Raw genomic sequence first — 9,452 nt, 5'->3', positions numbered from 1 at the left:
AGTTTCTAAGTGGAACAATGCCCATCTGAAAGTCAGATGTCCCTAATGTCATGTTGTCTAACATATGCATGTTGCTTGGCATTCTGGTTTCACCCCAGAATATCTATCCACATATACCTGACTCTAGCCAATCTTGATAAATACTTCTGTTATGTGTTATATGTTCCCCGAATTCATACACTAAACTCCTAAGCTCTTGCCCTGCAGAGTGTGTCTGTACTGAGAGACAAAATGGTGGATAATCTGAGTAAAAGGAAGTTGTAATTGTAGGTCCTAATTTCAGTATGATTGGTGACCTCATAAAGAGAGATTAGGACAGGAGGAATGTGTTCACAAAAACAGATCATGTGAGGGCATATAAAAGAAGCCAATCATCACAATCTAATGAATGAAGACTCTAATTTTCATTGGCTATTTTGTTATTTACATTTCAAATGTTATATTCCTTCTCAGTTTCCCCTCCACAAGCCCCCTATTTCCTCCTCCCTTCCCCCTGCATCTATGAAGGTGCTCCCCCACCAGCCCACCCACTCCTGCCTCAGCAGCCTAGAGTTCCCCTATCCTGGGTCATCTATAAACCAAATTTGCTGACCTTTAGGATCTCTTGAACCAAAAACCTGAGAAAATTGTTAAGAGCTCTCCCATCTGTGGTATTATTTTATGGCAATTCAACATAATTTCACATGCCCTTCTTTCTGTGCTACTCATCTTCCTGCAGGGTATGTCCATCCCTCTGTAGTTGGGATATCTCCAGTGTTCAAACCAATACTAGCTCTCCTTCTCTATGAGCCCTTCCCTAATAACTGTGAGCAAGAAACAGTTCATCTACAATTAGGAAGGAGAGTATTTATCAGATGTCTGTACAATGCCTGTCAGCGAGAAGACATCCAAGTATGATGGAAGAATGGAAGGGAGCACCAATAATAATAATAACCATGATTCACACTAAAGATTCTCTACATTCCATAATTCATCTTAAGCACTAGACAGTTTGCCTATTAGCCCAACAGGATTCTCAAGGGAAATAGACAAACAGAGAGAATATATGTAAAAAGAAGACTTATTAGAGTGACTTGTAGGCTGTGATCCAGCTATGTCAACAATGCTATCTCCCAAGGTAAAAATCCAAGGACCCAGAAGCTGTTTGGTCCTATGGGCAAGATGTCTCAACTGGTCTTCAGCAAACATCCCAAAGAAATCAGTTCTAATTCCAGTGAAGGAATGAACTTGCCAGTGAGACTGGGGGAAAGCAGACAGAGAGCAAATGCTCCCTTCTTCCATGTCTTTTATATGGGCTGTGCTAAAGGTATGGCCCAGGTTTAAGATGGTCCTTTCTAACTCAAATGATCCAAATCAAGAATATTTCCTCATAGGTATAGCCAGCAGTATAAGTTTTAGTTAATTCAAGATATAATGAAGTTGACAACTAAGAATGTCTATCATGTACCAACTATCCTCTCAATATATATGACAGAGTTATCCGTACTTTATTAAAAACACTGGCATGCCAAGATATGGAGCATGACCACAAGACATGCATGTGGTCATGTAGAGTTAGAGACTTAAAATCAAGCACATGGCTTCAGAGGTTACACTTTGAAGAAGAGGTCTTTTGAGAAAAAGAAAAGAAGGAAGAGAAAAGTGGGAGAACAATAGTAAGTGGTGATTCACTGATTGTGTCAAACTGGGCATGATACTAAAATTCTTTGAATATTTAGTCTTTTTCTTGTATCTTAGGAAAGGTTTGAATGAGGCTATAAACACAAAGGAATGATAGTGCAGAGAACTCCCGAGATGCTGGACTCTAATCTAGTGGTTGAAAAGTAACCAAGTAATCACAGCTCCATGAGAAGGAGGCTGTGAATCCACAGACAGACTCGTGTTCGCAATGAGGAATCCTAAAGAGATAATCTTCTAGGAGAGAGAAGACAGGGTCAGGCAAGGATAAGATTTGGAACTAATGTTTCTGGGCCACTTGAGACAGACAGGAAGAGTGTTACTGCTCTTCTTGTCTCCTGCAAATCAGGTTGGATGTCTGAGGATACTCAGAATGGAGTTGTCCTTACTTAAAAATCCACAAAGTGATAACAGTATTGATTGTTCCATAAATCAATGTCATACTAAAATATCATATTTATCAAACCTAACTTGTGAAGCTGAGATCCCTATTTTTTTGCCTCTTTTTTTTAATTTACTTTTTTATTAGATATTTTCTTTATTTATATTTCAAATGACATCCTCTTTCCCAGTTTCCCCTCCGGAAAAAAAAAAAAAAAAAAACTATTCCCTCCCCACTCTCCCTGCTCACCAACCCACCCACTCCTACTTCCTGGCCCTGGCATTCCCCTACTCTGGGGCATAGAACCTTCACAGGGCCAAGAGCCTCTCCTCCCATTGATGACAGACTAGGCCATCCTCTGCTACATCTGCAGCTGGAGCCATGAGTCCCACCATGTGTACTCTTTTGTTGGTTGTTTAGTCCCCTGGGAGCTCTGATGGCTGAGTTTGAGTTTGCTTTAAACTCCCATAATGGGAACCATAATCTTTCTTTTCCCTTTGACTCAGAAATACATTGAGCATGAAACAGTTGCTTAACAGAGTCTCATTATGACATATGCCTGTCCTGTTCCTGCAAAGCTTTTTTCTGATGACTCTCAGATGACCTACTTACCTAGGCTGGGAGCAATGTGCTTAAGGTACATGGAAAAAATCAACTGCAAACAGAAAGGCTGTGTTTTACACAGCCCTCTTCAGAAGACTCCCCTCTGTCACTGTAATCAGCCCTATTATGTCAGGTACAGTTCTTAATTATCTCCCTGTGACATTCAGTCTCAGCACATAGCTGATAATAAACTGATGGATTATCAAACAAGATTTCTACATTAACAAATAACGTCATGTTTTGTGTTAAGGGAGAAAATATTCACTATCCCTATCTGGCAGGCTAAATATTTACACATCACAAGCTTTCTAAGGGCCTGCTCTTTCAAATCTGCTTTTAGAAGGGGTGAGCGTGGGGTTAAATGAACAACAGGAAAGCACCCTGTGCTGTTGATCCACTCAGCTAAGTGGTTCTGGGAGAGGACCGGCACTATGCAAAACAAAACCAAATCAATTCCAGGCCTCTGGTGTCCAGGAGATCCTTGGGTATTAATGACTGAAAAACCAACAGATTATGGTAACAGAAAATCAAATGAATGCCTTTAAAGAAGGCAAAAATGAAAGGTGGTGGAAACCCCAAGTTTAAACATAGCCGATGGTGGTTTTCCGAAACAGGAGAAGTTGTGCAAAGCTTGTGTCAATATGTCACCTTACACTTTTCAAAGTCCCTAGCATTCTCCACTTTACAACTGACACAAAGTGATGCCTGGAGGTTCTGTACAGTCGTCCGAGAAGGGAAGCCTCAAGCTTAAATCCTATGCCATCTTTATATGTTATCTCTGTCCTGAACTTCTGAAGAGAAAGAGGAGCACAAGGTATTTTAATGCATTGCTTCATTTTGATTTAAAGACATTGAATGCATGGAATTTAAATTGATAGCACCTGTAGATGAGTTATTATAGACAGAAAAGGGTATAATGCCAAATGGGAGCATGCTTGTATGAATGCTTGCTTTAAAGAAAGAAAAATAGTTGTGGAAACTGTAAGCCTATTGCTGTCTCAGACAAGAGCACAAAGCATCATGTCAGATGACCTGATTCCTTTCTACTAAGGGAAGATCCTGTAAAATAGAATGTATATGGTAAAGTTAGAGAAGCTTTTGGCCTAACTGGCCCATATGCAAAACAGTCCTGGCCATACATTCCCCACCAACAAAGACCCACAAAGGTGCTTGAGCCTGGTGTTATCAGTATGCATCAGTTTGTCATCGAACCAACATGCTTAATGGTAAAAATGAACATATGTGCACTCTACCCTGCTAGTGCTTGAGGACAGTAGTGTATGTCCATACTGAGCTCCCAATAAATATCAAGTGAAACAATTAACATAATATAATACAGATATAATGCTACACCATTTCTCTTTTACAGTGGTTTATTATCTGTAAAATATAGTGAATGTGGACTAGTATGTGCACATCATCCTCTGTAATAATTGGGAGAATAAAATGTAATACAATAAAGAAATGCATTTCTAGTTATCTTTATGTTTCTAGTGATATAACTTATGAAAGTATCTTCTCCCTCTTTCTTCTGATCCCAGAAGGATTACTTCTTTGCAGTCTGAAGTATAATGAATGCTTTGGTTTTCTTTCATTTGCTGTTTAGATGAAGTCTTACTTTATCTGCTTTTACCACTTTGAATTTTTTTCTATGATGTCCGGTTATCCAATATTCTCAGGTTGGGAAACAAACCAGTACTTCATTCTATTTAACTGCCACTTAGCAGTTAAGAGAATGGATGTTCCATGGGATAGTGTATAGATTTTCCTATTAATGAGCATGTAGACTTTTCCATTTTAGGATATAGTCACCAACAGTGACGCATGACACAACCATTTGTGTGAGCATTCTGTTATAGACATGGTACATGTTTTTGAAATATCTTGTTTTAATTTAAGAGCTGCTGCTACAAAGACTTTGTATTTCCACTATGGTTTAGGCTAAAACTTCATTTCTTTAGCCACACTGGCGATTCTCAAATATATAAATTTTTGTTAATTTGATACTGCTTCTTTTCTAGCAAATTGCACATATCCTGTTTCTGGGAACTTTTTTTACCTTTTGTAACTCGAAAATATCTTTTAATCATGTTCATTCCTTTCCTACAATTTCTCCCAGATTCTTCATGTATCCTTACTCACCTCTCCTAACACATACACACAAAAGAAAAAACAAAACACCAAAAAGAAAAAGAAAATCATTAAGACAAAAATTATCAAAACAAAAGTGTATACACAGAGAGAAAGCATTAGCATATGTTATGTATTGACCAATTGTTCCTGGAAAAAGGGGTTGCCTTAGAGAATGGTTGACATGCCTAGTGACATTCCACCACTGCCCCTATGACATCAGGCATCTGTTGTAAATAATTTCTTGCTTAGAAGTAGGATTTTGATTCCTCTTCTAGTGTCCAGATTTTGTCTGGTTTGAATGTATATAGATCTTGTCTGTGCTGCCACAGTCTCTGTGTGCTCCTACATGTACCAGTCTTGTAATGCATTCACCACTTCTGGCTCTTATAATCTTTCTACCCCAATAACACACATCCTCCCGCAATGCCGCTCATCCAAATCCTTTTCAAACAGTTCTACCAGCTGGAGACCTGCCTACAAGGGCCATATCATTCAAACCACCATGAAAAGACCTAATAAGGAAAATATAAAAATAAAATGGCTGCCATCTATATAGAAGTATCCTAGGCTGCTGTGGAGGAGATAGAGCTGTGAAAGAAAATTATTTTTTCTCTCACTTTGATCTTCTCACCTCCATTTCCTTCTGTTCTATTTCCTATTCATTGGAAAGGACTATTACTCAAACCAAGGTGAATCAGCTATTATGCAGAATACAAGCCTCTGAGCATGTGCCTCTTGGATTTCCCACACTATCCCCAACAGTACAATTTCCCAAATGAATGGCAAGTGTCCAAAATAGCATGAGAAATCACAAGAAGCAAAATTGTTTATTCAGGTTAATCAAGGAATAGTAATTTAAGTAGTTATCTCTCCTACTGAAAGGAGGAATGTAAAAGCAGAAAGTCAAGAGAACTTCAAGCCATTCTCCTTCTCTCTGTGTGTGTTCTATTTAAAGCTAATGATAAGAGTATAATCGTATATTGATGGCATAATATTAAAGCAGCTTGTTAACAATGGAATGCGACTAGAGATCATGACTCAGTCCTTAGTTGTATGCTATAAATGGGATGAATAAGTGCACCTACCCTAGGAAGTATGTTGAAACCTCATCCCAGTGTTATGGAAGGAAAATCTGTACTTGAAGTTAACATGGGACACATAGTGAGACCCTCTCCCCAAAAGAAAATAGAAGATGGCAAAGTGGATAAAGTGCTTGCTGGGTAGGAATGAGAGCTAAATTTGGACCCCAAGCATACATGTAAGGGCCAGCCATGGCTTCTTATAGCTATGAGTTCCTGTAATTTCAATACTGGGAATTAGAGACAGGAGGATCCCAGGGTCTTGCTGGACAGTCTATCTAGACAACCATGAGTTCTAGCTTTAGTGAGAGATTTATCTCAGAAGTTGGCTAGTGATTGACAAAGATGGCCAGTGTTGACACCCAGCCTCCACAAGTACAAATGTGGTTCTACTTACACACACATACCTAGCCTGTACCCTGCCCCAAAGATTTACATGACGAATTAGAAAGAAAGAAGAAACCTGTTGTTGACATCTGACCTCAACACACTCTCACATGTGCTGGAGCACTCGTGCACATACACACATGTACAATGCACACTTGACACACATGTAGTAGCACTATCACCCACACAAATTTATGCACACACATCTACATACACTAACCAAAACAAAATAAAACTAAAGAGAGAGAGAGAGAGAAAGAAATGAAGGCACAGTGCAGAAAGTCTGTTCAAATAATGAAAGAAATGATAAATTACATCAGAACTGGTAGGAATGCTAATGGTCAAAACAATACAACCAGGGACAATTGACAAGAAGATATAGGACTCGATTCCTTTCCTCCTATGACAAAATCCCCAGCAAAAGAAAACAACTTTTAGAAACAAGAGCTTGGGACAGGAAAATGTCTTGGTAGCTAAAAGTACTGACTGTTCCTCCAGAGAACCCAGAGTTAACTCATAGCCCCCACACAGCAGCTCTAAACTGTCTGTAACTCCAGTTTCTGGGGTATGATGTTCTAATCTTGCTTCCAAGGGCATCAGATAAGCACAGGCATACAGACAGACATGCAGGAGAAACACCCATACACATGAAGTAAAAGAAAAAAAAAATCTAGGACTTATTTTGGCTTACAGTTTAAGGGACATTGTCCATTATTATTGTTTGTGGCTTTAGAAGTTTATTCACAGCTGGGCAGTGGTGGTGCACGGCTTTAATCCCAGCACTTGGGAGGCAGAGGCAGGCAGATTCCTGAGTTCGAGGCCAGCCTGGTCTACAGAGTGAGTACCAGGACAGCCAGGGCTACACAGAGAAACCCTGTCTTGAAAAAACAAAAAGCCGGGCGGTGGTGGTGCACGTCTTTAATCCCAGCACTTGGGAGGCAGAGGCAGGCGGATTTCTGAGTTCGAGGCCAGCCTGGTCTACAGAGTTAGTTCCAGGACAGCCAGGGCTATATGGAGAAACCCTGTCTCAAAAAACCACACACAAAAAAAGAAGTTTATTCACATATTAATAGATCCAAAAAGCATAGAGATGAATGTTCATGCTCAGTTTTACCTTATTTTCCTCTTCTTATTTATTCCAGGATCCTATACTGTGGGATGGTGTCTCTCAGACTCAGGTGGGACATCTATCTTCAGTTAAATTACTTTGGAACGGTCCTCAAATAGACAATTAAATTGACCATCATAAATACACCCTCAGACAACTTAATAGCCATAGTACAATACCCTAGAACTAGCTGCCACAGACTCAGTCATCTTATAATGCAAAATGGATTCATTCCAACTTCAAAAGTCACTATTGATGAGCTGTTCCAGCATTCAGAAGTCCATACTCTCTTCTGAGACACAATAGGATCCAACTGTGAGCCCTATCAAAATAAAAATTACATGCTTCCAACGTACAATGGGACAGAATGATTATTTCTATTCTAAAGGCTGAGGATGGGAAAATAAACATCAAGTGAAGATTAGGCAAAACAAAGAACAAAGACTCGTAGAACAAACATCCAAATTGTAGAGTTCCATGTCTGGCATCTGGATTCCTGGTGGAACCGTCTGGACTCTAAGAGCCAAGGGTGTCCCTTCTATTCCAGTTATGCTACTACAGCACACACAGTCTCACTTCATGATCACAGTCTCCCTTAATAAATGTCCCAGCACCCTTGCCTTCCCAATACCTTAGAGTTGTCATTACCATTTAAGCTTCTTGCTCACAGATTCATGCAATAACTTCTTAGGACTTCCTTCCTTGCAGGGAATCTGACCCAAATATGTGTTGCCTGGCATGAGCAGCTTGACACAACCTTGCTGCAAGCATTCATGGCCCTATAACCTTTAAATTTTACACAGTTATAAAATCATTTAGAGGATACTGCCAAGTTCTCCTACCAGATAGTGATGTAGTATGATCCCCTTCTATCAGGGCTTTAATGGCTTCTGTATACCTTAGTAGATAACCCTAATAAATGATTTCCTACGCAAGTGTTTTTCAGCAGACAACTATTTTACTCTTATCAGTTCAGATACTGTCATTTTAAGTGAATTGTTTTTTACAAGCTGGAGCCTTTGGTGGGTAGGATCTTGCTCTTTCTACCTTCCCAGTGCATATGTGAGGTTTCTCTTTTATGGCACTAACTGTTTTAACCACTGTAGCTCCTGTGTTAGCACTCTGCCATCTCTGATGCCCTGTCTGTAACTTTCATCATGTTCATTTTCCATTCCTTGGCAAACTTTTCATTTTTCATGTCTGTCTTCCTTAAATACTCATTATAAACCTCAATAAATACAGTGAGCAAGAGTTACACCTCAGTGTGAATGTTGTGTATGCTGTCTTAAAATTTTCTTCACCAAAAATTTAGTGTCTTGCCTTGTGTTGAGGGAGGCTGAAGTGCGTGGGTGCACATGTGTGCATGTAAATGTGAATAGGTGCATATGCTTGAATTGCCAAAGGGCAATCTAAGGTATCATTCCTCCTCAGGTGCTGTCCTCTTTTTGGGGGCTGGGGGTGAGGTGCTAGTGATTTGACACAAAAGATTTTTACTGGTCATGAGCTTTCCAATTAGGTTAGGCTACTTAGTAAGTGTCAGAAATTTGTTATCTTTGCCTTCTTAGCATCTCTGTGATTAGAAGCACAACCAGCTTTTTTTTTTATTAGATGTTTTCTTATTTACAATATCTCCTTCCCCAGATTCCCCTCCAAAAAAAAAAAAAGTAAGAAAAAGAAAATAAAATAAGAAAAACAAAATAGAATAAAAACCTAAAACTAAAACAATCCCCTGTTCCCTCCTCCCTCCCCCTGCTGCTTCCTGGCCCTGGCATTCCCCTACACTGGGGCATAGAACCTTCACAGGGCCAAGGGCCTCTCCTCTCATTGATGACTGACTTGGCCATTCTCTGCTATAGGCATGCTGCTGGAGCTATGAGTCCCCCCATGTGTACTCTTTGGTTGGTGGTTTAGTCCCTGGGAGCTCTGAGGGTACTAGTTAGTTCACATTGTTGTTCGTCCTAAGGGGCTACAAACCCTTCAGCTCCTTGGGTCCTCTCTCTAGCTCCTTCACTGGAGACCCTGTACTCAGTCCAAAGGATGGCTGTGAGCCTCTACTTCTGTATTAGCCAGGTACTCTCAGAGC

At 39.9% G+C, this 9,452-nt stretch overlaps 1 long non-coding RNA gene across 1 annotated transcript; it reads left to right on the top strand.

The window, feature by feature from the left end:
• The first annotated feature begins 2,677 nt into the window (after positions 1–2,677).
• On the top strand, positions 2,678–7,727 carry LOC116095358. Its single transcript, XR_004120569.1, has 2 exons — positions 2,678–2,795; positions 7,404–7,727. It is a non-coding gene; the product is annotated as an uncharacterized LOC116095358 (long non-coding RNA).
• The last annotated feature ends 1,725 nt before the right edge of the window (positions 7,728–9,452 follow it).

This window comes from Mastomys coucha, unplaced genomic scaffold (genome assembly GCF_008632895.1).
Source record: "Mastomys coucha isolate ucsf_1 unplaced genomic scaffold, UCSF_Mcou_1 pScaffold18, whole genome shotgun sequence".
Taxonomy (NCBI): Eukaryota; Metazoa; Chordata; class Mammalia; order Rodentia; family Muridae; genus Mastomys; species Mastomys coucha.
Note: the sequence above shows the minus strand (reverse complement) of the source record. Positions and strands in the feature narration are given on the sequence as shown.